General features: G+C 45.0%; 1 protein-coding gene and 1 long non-coding RNA gene across 2 annotated transcripts in view; one reads left to right on the plus strand and one right to left on the minus strand.

The window, feature by feature from the left end:
- Window positions 1–19,313, minus strand: part of LOC130594770 (uncharacterized) — a 117,203-nt gene that overhangs the window by 11,442 nt on the left and 86,448 nt on the right. The window lies entirely within an intron of this gene.
- The window catches only part of ARFGAP1 (ADP ribosylation factor GTPase activating protein 1), a 282,268-nt gene continuing 267,953 nt past the window's right edge, over window positions 4,999–19,313 (plus strand). Inside the window, exon 1 of the mRNA XM_057400890.1 lies at window positions 4,999–5,004. The gene's annotated coding sequence lies outside the window, so the exon portion shown is untranslated. The remainder of the gene's footprint in view (window positions 5,005–19,313) is intronic.

Here is a 19,313-nt window from a genome sequence, read left to right on the forward strand (position 1 = left end):
ATGGGAAGATTTCTCTTTATTTTAACCCAATAGAAGAGAAAGGGAAAAAAACAACCCAGGAAAATGTAAGCCACGGTAATTCATCTCAAGTATCCTGAAGGACAATTAGCAACAAAGGCTAGCAGTGGTAAGCCTGCTCTTTGGTGTGGTTTGGAGATCCGGGGCTGTAATTATTGAGCCATCCTGCTGAATAGCACAATCAATGCCTGACGGCTGCATGGCAGAGCGCCGGTGCGAGGGCTTGAGCTCTTGTGTAAATGAAACGTCAGGCTGGGGGAGAAGGGGCCGTTGTGTTTACCCGGGCTCTGATTAGCTTCCAGCGAACAATGAGTTTGCAATCGACGCAAGACATTTTAATGGTGTTGTCGGGATCTTTCTTAATAGGTGGTTCGGATGATAGAAAGGGAGGGAGAAAAGCACTGGAGAGGAGGAGGAATTTCCCCCACGCCGTGCAGGTGCATGCATCCAGCCCTGCTCCTCAGAGGAAAGGCTCTTCCCGGCCGGACTGTGGTCCTTAGCACCGGCAGAGCCACCCTGGAACCAGTCACAAGGGATCAGAGCCGTGGGACCACAGCACAGTCCTGCCAGCCTTCATGACTGGCTGAGCAGGTGACATGGTTTTGCACCCGACTACACAGTTTCCTACCCAAAGGTCCACAAGCTTCTCACCTCTTGCTCCCTTGAGCAGGTCTCTTGCTCCCTCTTCCATCATATTTCTACTCTTTTCCCCCATCTCTCCCAAAAATAAGCTTCTCTCCCGCAGCACTGAGCTTTCCAGCCTTCCCTTCAAATTCCTGCCTAATTTCTCACAGACACATCTTTATTCTTGTCAGGTCTTACTTCCTCCTTTCACAGCAGAAATATTTATCAAACTGTTCTTCAAACCTGCCGGGAGCTTCACGTCTCCCGTCCGTTTTCCCAGCACTGCTCCTTATATCACAAAACCATCCGTGCCTCGGTGTGCCCAATGAACATCCAAGCTCGAGCCGAAGATGTTCTGGGAGAGTTTTCTGAGTGCACATCCAGAGATCTGGGTCTTTACCAGATTTCTGTGGTTGTTCAAAGGTATTTGCTAATCCCATTTTCTCAGTGATTGTGAATATTCCAGCCTTGGACACTGTTGCTCAGTGGGGAAGGGACAGGTAAACCCAGTGCCTTGTTCCCAGCTGCATGCCAGAAGAGCAAAGCTGCACTGCCAGCATACATAGGAGAAATTCCTTTCTGGTTGTGTGTAGACTGTAATGCTCATCCCTTCAGGAAAACAGGGATACCAAGGTAAAAAAAATAACCTGTAGAATACACATCACTCCGTGCTTATTTTCATTGCAGGGGTGTCAAACAGCCCCCCCTGAATGAAGCAGCCCTGATGCTAAGCCTGGAGAAGACAAAAGATAACAGGAATATACAAATGTTTGGGGAATACATTTGCTTTCTTCACTTCAGCCTCATTCAAACGCACTTTTGCAGCCAACCTGTTCAGTATTAACCCCCTCCCAATGAGACTGTGCACATCCTACCCAGACCCTGCCAACGCTAGAGCTGGTACATGAGATGCCCAGCTCCTGCCGTTCAGCTCTAATGAGGAGTTTAGTCCCATATTCCTTCTTTGAGGCACAGGAACTGCTCAGCCATGCAGCAAAGCAAGGCTGGAGGCCTGTAAGCTGCTCGGGGCAGGCATCGTACCTTCCCTGTAAACCACAACGCACCTCCTCAGTGGAAGGCAAACTCTGCAGATGTAATTGATTAGTAACTATCAGCTAATTACAGGGTAATCACATGATTATTTTTGCTTTGCAAACTGAATAGTTGCCATGAGATTGAATAATTGTGTGGGGCAATTTTACACGCAGGCGCATACTAATGCTGAGTAAAACCAGATAATCTACAGGCTGCATACAGCAGGTAGGATTACCTTACTCCTATCACTGTATAAGTCCAGCATGCACATCTTCGCATTGTGTGCTTCTAAATGAATGTTTGGATGCTCTAAAGTTGAACTGAAAGATAAGAAATTGCTCTACCAGCGTTACTAGAATTAAATGCAAACCCCAAAACCTTTGCCAAGGCAGCATAGAATCATAGAATAATTAGGGTTGGAAAGGAACTTAAGATCATCCAGTTCCAACCCCCCTGCCGTGGGCAGGGACACCTTATGCTAAATCATCTCACCCAAGGCCTCATCCAGCCTGGTTTTGAACACTGCCAGGGATGGAGCATTCACAACCTCCCTGGGCAACCCATTCCAGTGCCTCACCACCCTCACAGGAAAGAATTTCCTCCTTAGATCCAATCTAAACTTCCCCTGTTTCAGTTTGAACCCGTTACCCCTTGTCCTGTCACTACAGTCCCTAATGAAGAGTCCCTCCCCAGCATCCCTATAGGCCCCCTTCAGATACTGGAAGCTGCTCTGAGGTCTCCACACAGCCTTCTCTTCTCTGGGCTGAACAGCCCCAACTTTCTCAGCCTGTCTTCACACGGGAGGTGCTCCAGTCCCCTGAGCATCCTCGTGGCCTCCTCTGGACTTGTTCCAACAGTTCCATGTCCTTTTTATGTTGAGGACACCAGAACTGCACACAATGCTCCAGGTGAGGTCTCACGAGAGCAGAGTAGAGGGGCAGGATCACCTCTTTGGACCTGCTGGTCACGCTCCTTTTGATGCAGCCCAGGATACGGTTGCTTTCTGGGCTGCAAGAGCACACTCCCGGCCCATGTTCATTTTCTCATCAACCAACACCCCCAAGTCCTTCTCCGCAGGGCTGCTCTGAATCTCTTCTCTGCCCAACCTGTAGCATCTCTGCAGCTCTGCCAGCCCAAAGGGAAAATGTAATGCTTCTGCCCTGTGGAGGAAGGTTTGGGCTGCTCCTTGCCCAGGAAGCAGAGGAGGAGGAGCAGAGGCATGGATATGCCACAGAAGCACACACCGGTTAACCTGAGAACTTATTTGCCTGCAGCCCATGTAGCAACCAAGTCGACTTGGTTCCTCTCTTTTCCCCAGACCTGGTCACAAAACCTAGACATGGTGGTTGGAAGAAGTTGTCCCTTCACAGCCTATTAAGATGTTGGTATTGGCAGGAGAGTTGATCAAAGCCCAGCAATGCAACCCAAATATTCCCGCAGATGGGTTGAACACGGTCCCAGTAACCAACCTGAAGGAATGATTTTCTCTGTTGGCAGTTTGCTTCTAAATGTCTCTTTCCTAGGGAAGATGTTGAAACATTTCAAGCCATTTTCAATATCACTGATTCAAATATTGAAGGGGTTAAAGCTGGACAAGACCATGTTCTTTTTTGGCTCTCAATATTGTGGAATCAAACCTGCAGGATAAATGCTCCCACAGAAGAGGCCTGTATTTTCTAAGTTTAATGGAAGTATAAATGCTTCCCTGGCCAGGGAATCCTAAAGCTTCCCAAAGCTTCCTTCATCTCAGGATTCTTGCAAAAAGCACTGGAACAGCTAAGGTAGGATTGACTGAGGGAAAAACCCCACACTTCAGTGATGTAGAAAAATAATATATAAGGAACCAACAAACATCTGGATTAGATAACTGCTGGTATTAATTTAAGTTTGGCATTAGAAAATACATTTCTGTGTGAGCCAAGAGCCAGCAGAACGTACATGGGAACATTTTTAGTTTTTATCCAGGAAAAGTTAATACAAGAAACAAATGCCATGAGCACACTGATGAATGGTTCAGATCCTCAGTCGATGGAACTAAGCCTCCATCCTTTGTTGCAATGCAGATGCAGGGATTTACCCCAGCTGAGGCTTCAGCTTAGTCTATGGAAACACCGTCAATGCCAAGCAGTCACTAGGCACTAACTGGGAAGGAAGGAAGGACGCTGGAGCAGGGAGACTTTGTCTCTTTGTGTTTCTTAAGGAAACAACAAAGGAAACACAAATAGAATCTACCTATAAGGCCACACTGCTATCAGAGGGTTTGGGTAAAAGAAAAACAACTTGGGCCTCACTCTTGTATTGCAGTGTCCTCAGAAGCTGACTTTGGAGGTCAGTACAATGCCCTAAATGGACTAAAATATGTGCAGGAAAGAATCTCAGAATGGGTTATGCTGGTTTTACATGGAGCCATACATACTCACAGCCTGATTCAAAGATAAAAACAAGGGAAAATAACACATTCTTTCCTAGCAAGAATAGTTTTGCTCCCAGAAGAGAACCTATTGGTAATGTTGCAGATGAAACTAGAGTGAAACTGAAGGTCATACACCCTCACTGCTCTGAATTTGGAAGAGCAGAGCCACTTCTCAAGCATTTCAAAACGCCCCTTGCTCCCCCCACTCCGTGTATTCCAGTGTGCACCAGCATCTCCTTTAGTTTCCAGGAGTGGATTTTTGTAACTGGAAATTATACATATCATGCAAACTCTTAGTATCTCTGGATTTGAAAGCCTCGGTGGTTAAATGAAGAACTGCGTTAGAAGTAGAAAGGAAAGGTTGAAAGCTGTAAGGGAGGAGAAAAAAGGAGGAGGAAAAACCAGGGTCACCTGGTTACAGTCAGACAAAAGCCACATTTCAAATATGTATCCTGTAATTTAGTCAAAATGGAAAGGATGGGAAAAAGGTCAATATTGTTTTAAATGAGACTAACAGCTTCCTTTATGTAATGGGTGAACTCCAGTGTGGTTCCGGATGATTGGCAATTTAGCTGCTTGGGGAAAAAAAAAGGTTAAACTTATCAGCACACAAAAGTGCCAGCAATTTATTTCTGTCACTTTCCTACAAATTAACCTGTTTTAAGGCATTCTGAACCTCATCAGCAAGCCCAGGTGTGGTTGGGAATGAGGGTCACCACCAGGTCCATGTGCATAGGGGGAATGTGACAGCAGCCCTTGGAGGCAGCAGCTGCACAAAGGAGCTCTTGGGTGGAAGAGTCTGATGAGGAGAGGGCTTAGATTTACTAAAAGGAAACCATATACAAAATGTTCTCAAACGAGCAAGGTTTGGTCAAGCCAAACACTAATGTGTATCTCAAGGTCTGAGGCTCTCTGTTTGCCTGCATGTGTAAAGGATGGATGCTCCTGGGTATGAGCTTGCTTAGTTCTGCTGCATCAGAAAATATTTAAGGACCTGGGTCCTGCAATGAACAATCCCTGGCTTTCAAACATAAACAATATGGACAAGCACAGAAAAGCATGTCTCTAACCCTGCCCTCTCACACACCTTTAGTCATCCAGTTTCAAAAGCTTGTCATATACGTGCATGTAACTGGGTTTCTTAGGCTGTAATTCCCAGAGACAGCACAGAGAAAACACCCTCTTCCGCAGCCACAGCATCTGTCTGCCCTGCTGTCTGTCTGCCTGTTGGGTTGAACACATGTTTAGGGACAAACATACGGTTGCATTCCCATCAATAGTGACAGTCTCAAGCAAAGGGGTGGCCACAGCTTCAGTGTGTGCACAGGCAAGAGGGTTTCCCATCATCTTATTTTTTTACTGGGCAGCTCTTGATCAATCTCCATTGATTTTTCCCGTGGGATTGGTTTGGCTTTAAGCTGCACCCTTCACTGCTGAAGTGGCTTGTGAAAGGATGAACTGTGACTGAGGAGGGGATGGGAGAGAGATGGTCAGCAGCAGGGGTTGAGAAAGGCTCCTGGCATCACTTCTGCTTGGAAATGGGCTAGGGAAGCTGGAGAAATGGTGTGGATGGAGCCAGGGAGGGACAAGAGCCACTGAAAAGTACAGTTCCCCACAGGGGGAAGGAAAAAGAGCAGGAAAATTACTTCTTTTTATATAAGTTTATATGAGGAACATGGGCTTATACAAGAGACGCTGGCTTAAATGAGACCTTTAGCATTAACATTTTCAAACAACAGTTGGTCTTTTCTTTCCATGCTAATTACAGCCTTTCTGAAAGACCAGGGCAGGTCCTCCTGTCACCCCGTGCATACTGGGGCAGGGCAAGGCTCTCTCACCCAGCACTCTGCAATTTCAGCAGAAAATAGCATTATTAATTTAAACATAATAGCTACAATTTTCGAGGGGACCAACATGAAAGGCTCGTGGATTAAGGCTCCTGTACCATTTGTGGCCAGAAGTTTCCACAGTCTAGATGTTGAGAAGCATGGCAGTACTGATCTTCACAGTGAAGTGCTCAGCGCTCTGAGAAGCGGGTGGTTTTACCTGGTGCTGCCTCTCAGAGGGAGCACTAACAGCTTTGATCTAAATCACTCAGTCTCACGGTTGATAAGGCTTTTAACTGGAGCAGTGGTTTTCCTTTTAAAACACACCTAGTAGATAAAGCAGCATCTTTCAATATCTGGGTATTTTTAGTGTCGATTTTAAATACAAGGATGCTTGACTGGCTGCTCTATAGCGTAACAAAGCTCTTAACAATTGCTCCAGATACATCCGCAGGTGAATCTGCCAGTGAGGTAATCAGTACAAGATGCTTGACACAGTGCTATTTTGATCTTTGGGATTTCCATCCACACTTATGGGCCCTTTTTTTCCTTCTCTGACCATTTAAAACATCACCATCAATGGGTCTCCATACCCAGATTACTCTGCGATGGTTTAGTGTGAGGTGCCCCTGCTCATGGCCGGGGGGGTTGGAACTAAATGATCTTAAGCTCCTTCCCAACACTAACTATTCTATGATTCTATGACAGCAAAATGCTGACTTCACATTAACAGCAAAGACCCCTGTAAAACTTACATTAATATGATTTCAATTCAGACCATTAAATACTTCTACGACTTCTGCTTGTTCCTTAATGCTTGTTTTCGTGAATAACCCAAATATCTGCTATAGGCACCACTACCTCTGCCATCATCTCTTGTCATACCACGCTTACTCTCATGATCACTCCCATAGATGATCAAGAAAAAAGACTGAAAATATGACCTATTTGCAAGTGGTGGGGGAAGCCTTTAGAAGCTACCTTTTAGGCATGATTAATACAGCTTAATTATCCTTTAATAAAAGTGGCAGTCATAATAAGACTAAAGTATGATGTAAGCAGTATCAGGAAGAATGGACTGTAGGTTTCCAGCAAAGTTTCCAGGGTCAGGTAAAGTGCCTGGTGTAGGTAGCATGAAAAGCCCAGTTTAGGAAGAAAATGAGGCTGAATATTCACTTGCTCTTTTTCCCCCTCTGGTATGTGATAGTCAGGTAGCAGCTCATGTTAGCAAAACATTAACTTCCAGAGACCTTTAATAACGGCTTTCAGTGATCCTAGAAGTGCTTAAAAGGGCCATTTTGCAGTCTAGGGTATTTGAATCAGTAGCTTTTCATATTGCAGTTGAGGCATAAATAGCCATTGTATCGGCTGAAATTATTTTGATCAACTTACGTATTCACCAAGTGCTGTCACTACCACCGCTCTCGCCATCACAGTGCTGGAGGAGCTAAGATTGCAGGAACTTGACAGGATAATTAAGTATGAAAGCAGACTGGATTTAGAAGGACCCCAGTGAGTCAACAATCCCGATTGTTTCATCATCTCGGCTTTGTGCTGCTCATATCTTATCAGATTAGATAACAATCTGGTATAGCTATGAGTTGAATTACCATGTTGAACTGCGCAGTTAGACCACATGAAAAACATCAATAGACATTTAAATAATCCCATTTTCAAACTCAGATAAGAAATGGCCAACCTCTACAAATCAAAGGCATATCCTCAGGCTATAATAAAGAGTGGTCTGATTACCTATTCAGTTATATCAAAGTGCAACAATCAAATGCTATTGCCAATATAACGCAAAGGGTCTTTGCGTTATAGTAACACAACTGCCTCGTGACAGCAACTTTCAGAGCTAGAATTCAAGGGTGATGAATTTTGAAGGTGAGGAAAGGATGGAGCCAGGTAGCTCCCACAGAGCTGAATGCTTTCTGTGCCTCAGAACCCCCTCCTCATCTTTCTCTTTGCAGCACTGACAGGGTTCTTCTCAGCCTCTGATGCAGCTCAGAGGGTCTTCCCTTTTTGTAACCTCTCCATTACCTTTCCTGGACACAGAGACTCAGGGCTTCTTGTTCCTCCTGACCAAAATGACCTATGCTCTTCCAAAAGCCCCATTTTACAGGTATTTTGCTGGAGACTCCACACTTTTCCTTATTACCACCCACAGATGCAGGTGCCCAGATGTGACCTGATACCTGTAGGATCTTTTCCTGCAGCATCCCCAGGAAAGGGCGGTAAGTGACAGGCTTAAAGGATCTGGCCAGCTTGTGAGGTCACACAGATGCTCTCACGTCCTGGGCAGTGTTCAAGGACCTGTAGAGACCTCCTTTTTCTTCCCTTCTTGTCTATAACAATATGAGAATTGATCAGTTTGTACTTGCATGAAGGTAAATTTTCCCAAGTTGCCCTTTTTCTTTAAAAGTGTCGTGCTCTCTCTTCTCCCCCTTATTGTCTCTCTCAAAACCTTAAACCTCAAAAGCTCCATCACTTTGATCTAACGGTCTCATATTTACTATTCTCAGGAATGCTGTAGCACATGTGAAGTCTTCTCTTTAGCAGGGGATGGAGGACTTGAAGGGCTGCTCTGCTCCATCAGATTCACATGGCTGGGAAATGCATTAATGGAAATGAAATTATTTCTGATTTGTCCTGGGTTAGGAAGAGAATTAAGCCTGGAGAAATTAAGTTTGAGATGAGTATGTGGCCCTCTTAATTATAGTCACAGTTTCCATCGCATCACCAGACCCTGATACTGCATGAAAGCCGGGTGAAATTCTGCATTAAAAACCCTATTGCTGAGAATTAATATCGAACTAAATAAAAATGAAATGGGAATCAATTTTCTTTAAGCACTACCAGTAATTTTCCTTCTTCCTTCTCCTTTGCCCTCCCCTCGCACATTATCCTCTGATCTTTTATGCAGCTATTTGCAAACTAACCATTAGTTGTCAGTCTCCAGCCATGCACCGCTGAGCTGGCAGCCGGAGGATCCCATGGATGCTGAAAGCGACCTGGCACACTCACATGAGCATGGAGACCCCATGCAAGGACATGTGTGACCCACCAGAGAGCTGTCATTAATCAAAGATAGCTGGAAATCACTGAGTAATGATCCCAAACCTGAGCCCCTCTCTTCCCATTCTGCTGCCAGCCCGAAAGCAGCTGATGTGCAACACAGTCAAGCGGATGAGCTGATTTCCAGCTGCAGCACCAAAACCTGCCGTGGCATTGCCACGGTGGAGTAAACAGCATAGGCTGATTACCTATTCAGCTGTATCAAAGTGCAACAATCTAATGCTATTGCCCATATAATACAAAGAGTCTTACAGCAGAACAATAACACGACTGCCTCGTGACAGCAAATTTCAGAGCTAGAATTCAAGGGTGGAAAATTTCAAAGGTGAGGAAAACTTTAGTTTTCCCCAATGGAAATCAGAAAGAGCTGGGGGAGCAGAGGGGCATTAGCTATTGTTTCACACATTTGGCTAAGTATTTGCAAAGTTTCCTTTTGTGGAAGTGCTTTTTGAGTACGACATTCTGAGAGAAAACAGCAAAGGAACATGGATTTCCCATAAACATTTACATTTCAGTAAAACAGCCCATTGCTTTTTATGCATTTTTGTAAACTGGAGAACTCTCAGCTGGGTTTGCTCAGAAACTCTCTGGCTGCAGATTAGGTCTCACAGCAAAGAATGTCTTCAAAGTTCCAGAGTCAATGGACACTGGCTTGGCAACGTGCATCATCCTTGTGCTGAAATGACCAGTCAAGATGCAAGTGGGGATGGGTAATAAATGAGAGCTGTGGATGGTGGCATTTTGAGCCCATTGGCTTTCAAGGACAGAGGAGGAGGAATTCAGTTGTTGGAGCCACATAACTCAGAGGGTTTCCCCTGCACTGCTTCCAGATTAGATACTTGGATCATGGCTCAGCAGCATACAAACTCCCAGCCCTTCATTCCTGTCTCTTTAATGGCCATGGGCACCGTAAACCAACATTTTCCCTTACAACTTTCCCAGCTCCCTTACACGATCCAGGTGCAATGTCAAGAGATCACCCAACTCCCCAGATACTGTTTTTCTCTCCCAAGCTTTCACAGATGCCCTCATTCAACACGGCAGGCCTGGGAGATGACGCAGCAGAGAGCAGCTTTGGAACCTCTCAGGCTGGGTCTGGGGATGATCTTAAGGGTCTTTTCCAACCTAGATGGTTCTACAATTCCGAGTTGGAGAATTTGGCTGTGCAGCTACTTCAGGCTGTCAGACCTCATCACATTCCCCAGGACTCTTGTGTGTTACAGTTAGAGACATTTCCAAAACAAGGGGCAAGATACCAAGGGGATAATTATGGATGGGAAACAGAGATATTTTTTTCCCACTTAAAAATGTATTGATATATACATTGATGAGCCAAACTGACAAGCTTGTGCTTGAGAAAGGAGTAATTGCATCTTTAATAATATTAAACCTGACACCTGCCTTGGCCGATAACACAGAGCCCTGACACTACTTAACTAACAATTAGGACACATGAAAAGGATGAAGGGGAAAACAGCATTAAACTGAATCTGCATGGTAAAGAACATGAAAATAAGAAGAAAGACTGTTAGTTGTCTAATACTTTGGTAATTCAATCAGGCACGCAATTTAAAATAGCTTTGCTTTCTCACTGAAAGAGGAATTAATTACGAGTCCTTCCTGACTCCCATATCGGAGAAAAAATATTTAGGACAGCCACGGTGCTCTTAGAAAGGCTGTTTATTAATAAAAGCAGAAACCCCCAATGCTAATTGGTATCATAAGCACAATTAGAAGAGATGTTGTCCTCCATTTGAAAAAGAACAGAGAGCCACATAGCTGAAGGATATTATTGCAAAATGAGAAAGTGTTCAAAGGTACGAGGGAAAAAGAGGGTCTTTTCTTTAACAGGAAAAGGCATGTTATCTTGTTGAAATGGCACAACTTTGCAAAAGACGCCATAACATTTCAACCTTTTAAAAATGTCAGTATTAAAAACTATATTTCACAAATAGCTTTTCATCCGCTTCTTTTCCTTGTAATTTCTCTTTTTCATTTTCCTGAAGGGCTTATGTAGAACTTGCAACTTCAAAGGGAAAAGGAAAAGCGAAAGCAAAGATGGTTCAAGGTGATCTTGAACCTCGCAAAACGTAAACAGATTTAGCAGCAAATTTGGCTTTGCAGGGTTTCTTCCCCTCGGTGTGCATGTTTGTCTGTGTTTTAAATAAAAAGCACATCCATCCTGTCAGCTGGGTATATATTGTCTCTAGCACTGAGGCTCTGAAATGGGAGGTCCTCACTCTGCTCAGCTCTTCCCTGTCCTGATTATACAGAGAGCCGGGGTAACAACACAGGGCGCAGTGCAGACCTACACAAAGATGCCAGGAGGTTGGGCTTATTTATTTATTTCCTGGAAGGGCACCTTAATCATCACCACCATGCTGCTTATCCCTCTGTTGTTTTTTTTTTTCCCTTTTATCTTTGCAGTCACACTTGGGTTTCTTCAGGGAAATAAATCTGTGGCTCAGTGTAACAGGAGAAAATTATCTGTTCTCAGTTTGCTGCCTGAAGACAGTGGAGCATTTTATGATCACCTGTTTCCAGCAACAACAAAAAGCAAAGGGGGAAAGAAAAGAGGCAGTAAAAATCCCACACACAAGTGTTAGAAGCTGGTTGGATGGCAGAGCATCCATCTAGATGCAGCGTGTGCAGAAGTTGTTAGGGATTAACCAGAAGCAGGTTGAGTCTGTGGCTGGAAGCAGGATTTGCTACTCGTGATTTCTAGATTTGACCCAGCAAACTAGTGACCAAAAGCTCATACAGGTCCCTTAAAATATCATGGTTTTTTTTTTCAGTGGAAAACCCTTTTTCTATTCACCCAGGAGTTTTGCAGTTGATTTCAATGGCATCACAACTGCAGACACTTTGCTGGAATAGGATTAAAGGGTAAAGGAAGGTGGGGACACCCCAACCCTTTGATTTCTAAAACTTGTTGGGTATGACCAGAGGAAAGTAGGGAAGTTTGAGCTGCCATTCCTGGTCCTACACTGGACTGGCTGGATAAACTCTGATTTCTGTCTTGCGCATTGAGTAGCACCGTATGAGGTTTTCACTTACAGAAAACAACAATGACAAATCTAGGACTCCCAAACCAGGAGTTTTGGCCTAGTTACATCTGCAGTATTCTGCCAAGAATCCATCACACATGTATCTGAGTGTATGTTTGTGTATTCATGTGTATAGATACATATATACACACTATATACACACAGTCACATACATTCACAGATATATATATGTGTATACAGTTCCCTAACTTAATGATATATAGAAAACCACACACTACTGTTACACTGGGTATCCGACCACACTAATGGCTATAACTTTGCTTGTTCTGTGTTTGGTTTTTTTTTGCAGTATACCCTGGCACCTCTCTCAAATAAACCTCTGCATCTTTCTCAAGTAATCAATGACATTGAATATGTGCAATGTATTGAATATAGTCAACATACTGAATATAAAGTGAATATATACAATATATTCAATATATGAATATATTCAATATGCAATATATTCATAAGCATATGCAGTTATTTATACGTATCCAACATGTTATACCTATACATATAAATGGATTATTTACAGAGTTTTGCTCAAAATGTCCTGACAGTTCCTCATCACGAAAGTGCAGCAGTTTGGTTCAAATGTCACTGTTGAACCTCTAGGGTCTTTTCTTAATACACATATTTTGGGTTTCTGCCTTCTGGAGCTCCGCACCAGCCTTTGAAACTCCTGAAAAATGGATTTTACTGCTGCTTAGCCCACACTACAAGCTGGACGTATTTCCTTCTGTTAATTGAATCTGCCCATTACACTGCACAAGTGCCAGGACATCAATTTAATATCTAGATTTGTTTGTGAGCTTTCAAACACACACAAAAACTTCTTTAATATGGTTGGATGTTTCTATTTTGCTCCTTGGAGTTTCGACTTGTATATTAGCATTACAGTAGCTGTCCAAGTTGAGCGATATTCCTTGGGAGAAAAAGATATAACACGCTGGAGGAATTTTTTGCTGCTGCTGCTTTCCCGCTGTAGCTTATCTTCTTAACAAAGACACGACTACAGTGGGTTTCACAATCGGACTAAAAGCACTTTAGCTGAGAGACACACCAATGGGTAAGCACTGAGAGGAGATAAACATCCCCACATCAAGAGGCGCCGTGCTGCATGAAAGTGGTCCAGCACGGAGGGATGCACAGAGGCTCTCGAGAGCAGCCAGGGAGTCTCTGACTCCAGAGGGGGGGTTCTGCCCTTCACTGCTGTGATAATCATCTTGGGGACAAGTGCTCACCTTGCAAAAGTTAAAATCATGCTTGAACAATAATACTGCCAAGCCAGCAACCTGAGAAAAGCTCAGAGAGCTCCAAATGCTTGATCCCGGTTATCAAGCTTGGCTGGGAGTGATGGAGTCACTTGTTTGCAAGAGCACAATTACAGCAAAGAGCAGCTTGTGCAAAACTGTGGGCAAACAGGGTCTGGGATGAACACGGGAACTCAGGAACATGAGCTGCTTAGTTACATACACAAGCAGGTTTCGACTGGGTTTGATGAGTGATTGCACCCCTCATCCCTTCAAGTCCATGAGTAACATCAACCATCCCCACAATGGAGTAGGGCAGGATCAGGCAGCTACATGTATTCTAGGTCAGCTGAAAAACCTTACCAACATGAATTAAACCTCTTGATTAACTTCTTGGAGAAGGAAGAAGTAAGTGGTATGAGGCAAATGGAGCTTGAGGTACTGTCTACTGTAATTTTCCTTTGAGCAATTGATGTAGTTACTTCCTTGAAAATCCCTTATGCAACAGGCATGCTTTTTTGGTGCTCAAAGAAGCAATAGATGTGTGCTCCTATTCTTGATTCTGGAGCACTGTCCACATCTCCTGAATCCAATCCTTTATTTTACTTACTGAATCATTATTTCAAGGTTTCATCCATCACCTGTTGAACAGGAGCAGGACAATCACTCAGAGAAACCCCTTTACAGGCTGCACAGTGCATTGCTCTGAGATTGCCATCTGCGTTTAGTGTCCTAAATATCATAACTCAATACCAAGAAACAGTTTCAAGTACTTTGGTTTTGTTCTGCTGTCATGCAAGCCCACTAAATAAGTATACTGTGCTGGGACAAGCAGAGAAATGCCTGGTACAGCTGGTCCTTGTGTAATTAAGATAAGGCTGTTGTACAGCGGTGCTGTCAGTCGGCATTAAGGACTTTGCACTTGTGCATTACTTTGATGTAAACCCTTTTCCCCACTGGATGAGATAAAATCTCAGCTTCGGCTGACTGTCTGCTTCCAAACCCAGAACAAAGCAGGGCCTCCACAGTCCCAGAGAGGAATAAAATCACACATTAAATGAATCTCAGAAACAAAAACAAGTGCCGGAGTTATTCCAACAGGGTTGTATCATGTACCAGTGATATTCCTGGGCAAGGAGGGGGCAGCCCTGGAGCAAGTACTCTTCATTATTATTGATGAATATTCTCAGGAGAAACAGAGGATGCTGCTTAATGGCTTGATCTAACATGCCATCAGAGAAGAGGGGAAAAAACAGAGTGAAAGATATCCTCAAACGCTAAGGAATCTTCTGAGCTGTGACTGGTCCTTTAATTACCCACGCTGCGAGGGAGGAACACACAAAGAAGAAGATGGCTCCAGTGAAAGTCCTTTGAGATGAAGTCCTTTTACTAAGGCACTCTACTTGTTAAAGCTGTAACAATGTCACCTGGAGGTTAGCTTTTTATTAGGACTTAGAGTCAGAGGAACATTTAACACACACTTGTGCATCTCATTTGCTGAGCAATTGGCTTAACCACCCATGCCAGCTGGGGAGGTGCAGGTAGAAGCTGATCTACTTGTGCAAGGAGTTATTAAGTGTGCAGAGATAATCAGGTAAAAGATGGGCAAAAGAAAAGGTCAGAAGATGAGCTGGCTCTGGGCATGGGGTAGATGTGTAAACAGAACCAAGGATGATCAGAGAAACTTTGGGGAAAGCAACACCTCTGGCCAGCAGACCCACCACAGACATGGACATGCTGCTCGTTTGCAAAGCTTTTTTTTCCTCTAAATCATATGGATGACTGGGAAAGCAAAGCCAGGTGACTGGGCACCGTAGTGGTACTTGCTCATCTGCTGTCCACTCTCCAAAATCATTCAATCAGTGCATCCAGTTGCAAGAGAAACCCTGAGTTATGCACAGCCTTAAGACACCTCTCTGCAATGCCTCTGTAAGAGGCTTCCTCGACGCATCTCTGATGGCTATGCAGACTTGCAAGCTCTGGGGACCAGGAATTCCCCCATCACATCCCTTTTTCCTGAGGGAGGACGCAGCCAGAGCCCTGGATCCTGCTGGAGAGCTGTGGGCTCCCCTGGTACCTTGCAGAGGACATGCTGGGATACTCTGCCACCTGTACACAGGGCTCCCAAGCCCTGCATACCCATGAAACCCCTCCCCAGCTGCCTGCAACAGCGAGGACCACCCCAGCCAGCTGGCAGGCGAGGAGAGCAGCAAGCAGAGCAGGCAGAGGAACCATTAGGAAAATATCCCTGGCATGAAGCCTGGCAAGAGCATGGTGCCAGCACAGGGGGAGGCTGCAGAGAGGAGGGGGGGGCAGGATGCTGCCGGGACTGGCCCTGAGGTCTGAGTGACAGCAGGGTTCCCAGCCTCATCCTTGATTTGGCTACAAGCTCTACTTGTCCCCATGGAGGTAAATGTCCAGGCTATAACGATGCAGCTCCTTGGGCTTTAGGGAGGCTTCTGAAGTGAGGAACAGGCATGAGAAGTGACATGAGCTCAGGGTCTCAAGGTAAATGCAGAAGTGGAGCATGCAGAATGCCAGCCAAGGGAAAGGGACAGGCAAAGAGCAACTTCCCTGCGCTGAGAAATGCAGGGAGACACATAGTTAGCAATAGTGGGTGCTAAAAGTTAATGGCCCACAGGGTGACAGCACCCAAATGACGCAGGGCTGGACCATCTGCCTGCTGCCGTACGGTTTTGCTCTGCTCACACCACACTGTGCAAGCCCCTGCTCTGTCAGCAGCAGGGAAAACTCGGTGCCTGGTTCTCTCCCTGCTCACAGCTCATCTCCCCCCACTGGTTTTGTTAAATGCAGCACATTTCCAAAGAAGCAGATTTTCATCTCAGTAAACTCTGTGAGAAATAGATCAGCGCTAAGGAGGGGAGCAGCCACAGGAAGTGAGTTTAACTGCTCGGCTGCAGAATATTAATAGGATAGAATGTTATTAGAATAATTTTTCACCGTTTATTAGAATAATTTTTCATCATGAATAATAAATTAATGGCATAATTTAGTACCGGTAGCCCTCTGTTTGAAAGGGTGTTTTATTTAAAAGTAGCTTGAAAAGTGGTGTCTGGGGAGGTGGGATGGGAGCAGACCCCAGGTGGATGAGGCTCTACAAGGCAACACCATGCAGGGACTTGCCACTTGCTTTGTCCCCCTTAATCTGGGCAACCTCTTTCCCACTGCCTGGCTGGGGAACCCAACCAGGTGAGTCCATTGCAGCTGATGGCTCTGTAATGGTCCTGCTTGAGGCAGGAGGTGGATGGACCAAGGGATTCAACCCTTGGGACCCTGCAGCTTGGGCCTCCTCCTGCCCAGCTGTGCATCCATGCATCCTCCCCAGGTCACATCCCAATGGAAAGTCTTGTCTTTCCTCCCAGCAGCCTGGGAAATAGCCACATCCAGTCCTTTACATGACTTTAACCCCTTGCTTCCCTATCTCACAGCGAAACACTCATGCCCATTGCAGTAGTTTTGTGCAAGACAAGGGGTCTCTCTCTCTTCTTTTATTTGCATCTGTGTGGAAGATAATCATTCCTCAGAAGGCTATTCACACCACAAAAGCACAATGACATTATTCTCTCCCTCTCTCTCTCTTTCTACTGTTTTACTCTACAACTGACAATTAATGTTAGAAAGAACATGAAATGGAAGAGAAATTACAGCAATTTATCAACCAAAATTATAGGTGTAGACACATGTCAGCAGTGGAAACAGTTTCTATCAAAATTAAAGTATTTAGAGATTTTCCTCAAATTTCAAATTATGCAAATCCCAATTCTGTGATACGCTGCTACTGTAGCTTTAATTGCAGGATTACCAGCAAGCTGCAAACTGCACTTGTAACCAGGCTCCAGCTCTTCGGAGAGCAGCTCCCTTTTCTCTCCCATCTTATTAATTCAACAAAGTTCCCATCTCTTTAACAAATTAAATATGTTTTGCAGAAGAGGCAGCGGTTTTCTTGGTTTCAATCTGTCACGAAGGACCCTGCTGTTTGCAGAGGTTACTCGACAGCTGGATGAACAGACAGGTTTGAGTCCAAACACGGATTCAGATGCATATTTATACATAAAACATATTTATACAACAACATCGCAGGAACAGCTTGTGCTACTGAAGTTTCTACAAGCCCCTTTACGGTAAGGACACTGTAACGGAAGATGGAGACGGAATCTGGATTCCAGCTTCTTTCTCCAGGTCCTTTTGGATTGGTCAAAGCTGCTCTGTGGCCCCAGGAGACCATGGGTTCTTCCACAGGGATGGAGCTTGCTTTTCCCCTAGAAATAACCCACGTGGCTGGGAAGCCCCACGCCAGCAAGCCTAACACAGTGTGCTCCAGAAAAGCTGTTTGATTACTGCCAGCCTAATTAGAAGGCACAATATTCAGGATGTTATTTCTCTCCCTTCCCCCATTTTATATTTCTCTGATGTTGCAAAAGGAGCCAAGGATGAAGCAGAGGATGCAGGAGCTAGGAAAGGCATTTGCATGGTAGAGAGTGCCAGGAGACTGCCAGGCTGAGGAGAGGTGATCTGATGTGCCGCACTGGATCCTGAGCCATCCCTTCTCTGCATGGTGCACTGGGATGCTGTGGTTCCACTCACACCCTCCACAGAGCCAGGACAAAGCAGAGCAGACGGAAGGAGAGGAGAACAGGTTTCATCTCCAGAGGAGAAGCAAAGAGAACTCTCTGGGTAGCTGTTCTGCAATGCCAGGCATTGCCAGGAAAGGGAAGGGAAAGAAAACATATCCTCAACCTGCCCCATGAAGGAAGAGTTGGGTTTTACTCTGCTGCATCTGCCACATTGTGGCACTGACACTGGGGATACCTGTACATCACAATATCAGTTGTTTAATCAGTTTAATCTCAGTTGTCCCTTATCACATATCAGAGTGCAATGTTCCAGCATCAAGCTGTGTTTTTAGGTGGTTTGCAATGGTGATGTTTAATGCAAAACATCTCCAATGCTGTTCATTACAGAAACATTAGAAGTCACCATCCTACGAGCACTGAGGCTGAAAATCCTTTCTCAAGACTCAACTGCAGAGTTCTAAGGCCTGGCTGTAGAAGGTTGCATGAAATTAGTAGAAATTGGAGCACGACCATTAGCTCTATGTACAGTAGAGTTTACTCTCAGAGTAAACAGTGGAGTACATGGAGTTTACCCTCGGAAGCAAACCACACATTTGGGCTGGGGTTTTACGCACTTGGATTGTTCATCTATGATGATGACTGTGCGGGTGACACGTGGCCACCCTGAAGAACATTGGAGAGATGTTAACATTTAATTCCCCTTTCTAGGATGCTCTGCCAACAAATGAACTAAGTTGATACCAAAGCGAAGTAAAAGGTGGCACAAGTACCCAAAGCACACCAATTATTTAATCCAAACCCCTGTTCCGATAACAACCCCCAGGCACCATGTGGGTGCTGTCCTTGGCTGTGGCTGTGCTATTGCATCCACCTAAGCCCATCAGCACCCAGGTCTGCCCTCGGGTGGGCATTTAGCATGGCCAGTTGTAGACCTACTCCTTGTGCAAACTCCTCCTTCCCTGGCTAATCTGCCACACCATGAACTGCAGGGTCACTGTTGCACGGTGACATCCAAGCTGCAGCCAGTGGGTCTCCCTAACCAAAAGGTTTCTTTTAATATTCTTTAATGGGGCCAGCCCAAGACACAACCAGATGCTTGGGATCTATTTGCATATGCCAGGCAATGAGAGGCTTCTAACAGTCACTGTATCCAACTTCAATAACCATGATATGCTCCATCTGCTGACGCCCCAGCATAACAACAGTGGGGAGCTGTACTGCCAGAGGCACTATCCTTTAACAGCCGAATGGCTGAACAGCTGGGAAATCATCGAAGGACACTTTCCATACAAGAGCAGGGTTGTTGGCCCTGCTGCTCATCACACGCACGTCATGGAGTGGAGGCAGAGGAGCCACGTAGGCAGCAGCATGCTATAGGGGCAGCCTTAGTGAGAGCGCTCATGTCCTCTGCACTACAAGTA

This window comes from Pezoporus wallicus, unplaced genomic scaffold, assembly GCF_028554395.1.
Source record: "Pezoporus wallicus isolate ANWC-B61680 ecotype Strahan unplaced genomic scaffold, APGP_CSIRO_Pwel_v1 contig_11133, whole genome shotgun sequence".
Taxonomy (NCBI): domain Eukaryota; kingdom Metazoa; phylum Chordata; class Aves; order Psittaciformes; family Psittacidae; genus Pezoporus; species Pezoporus wallicus.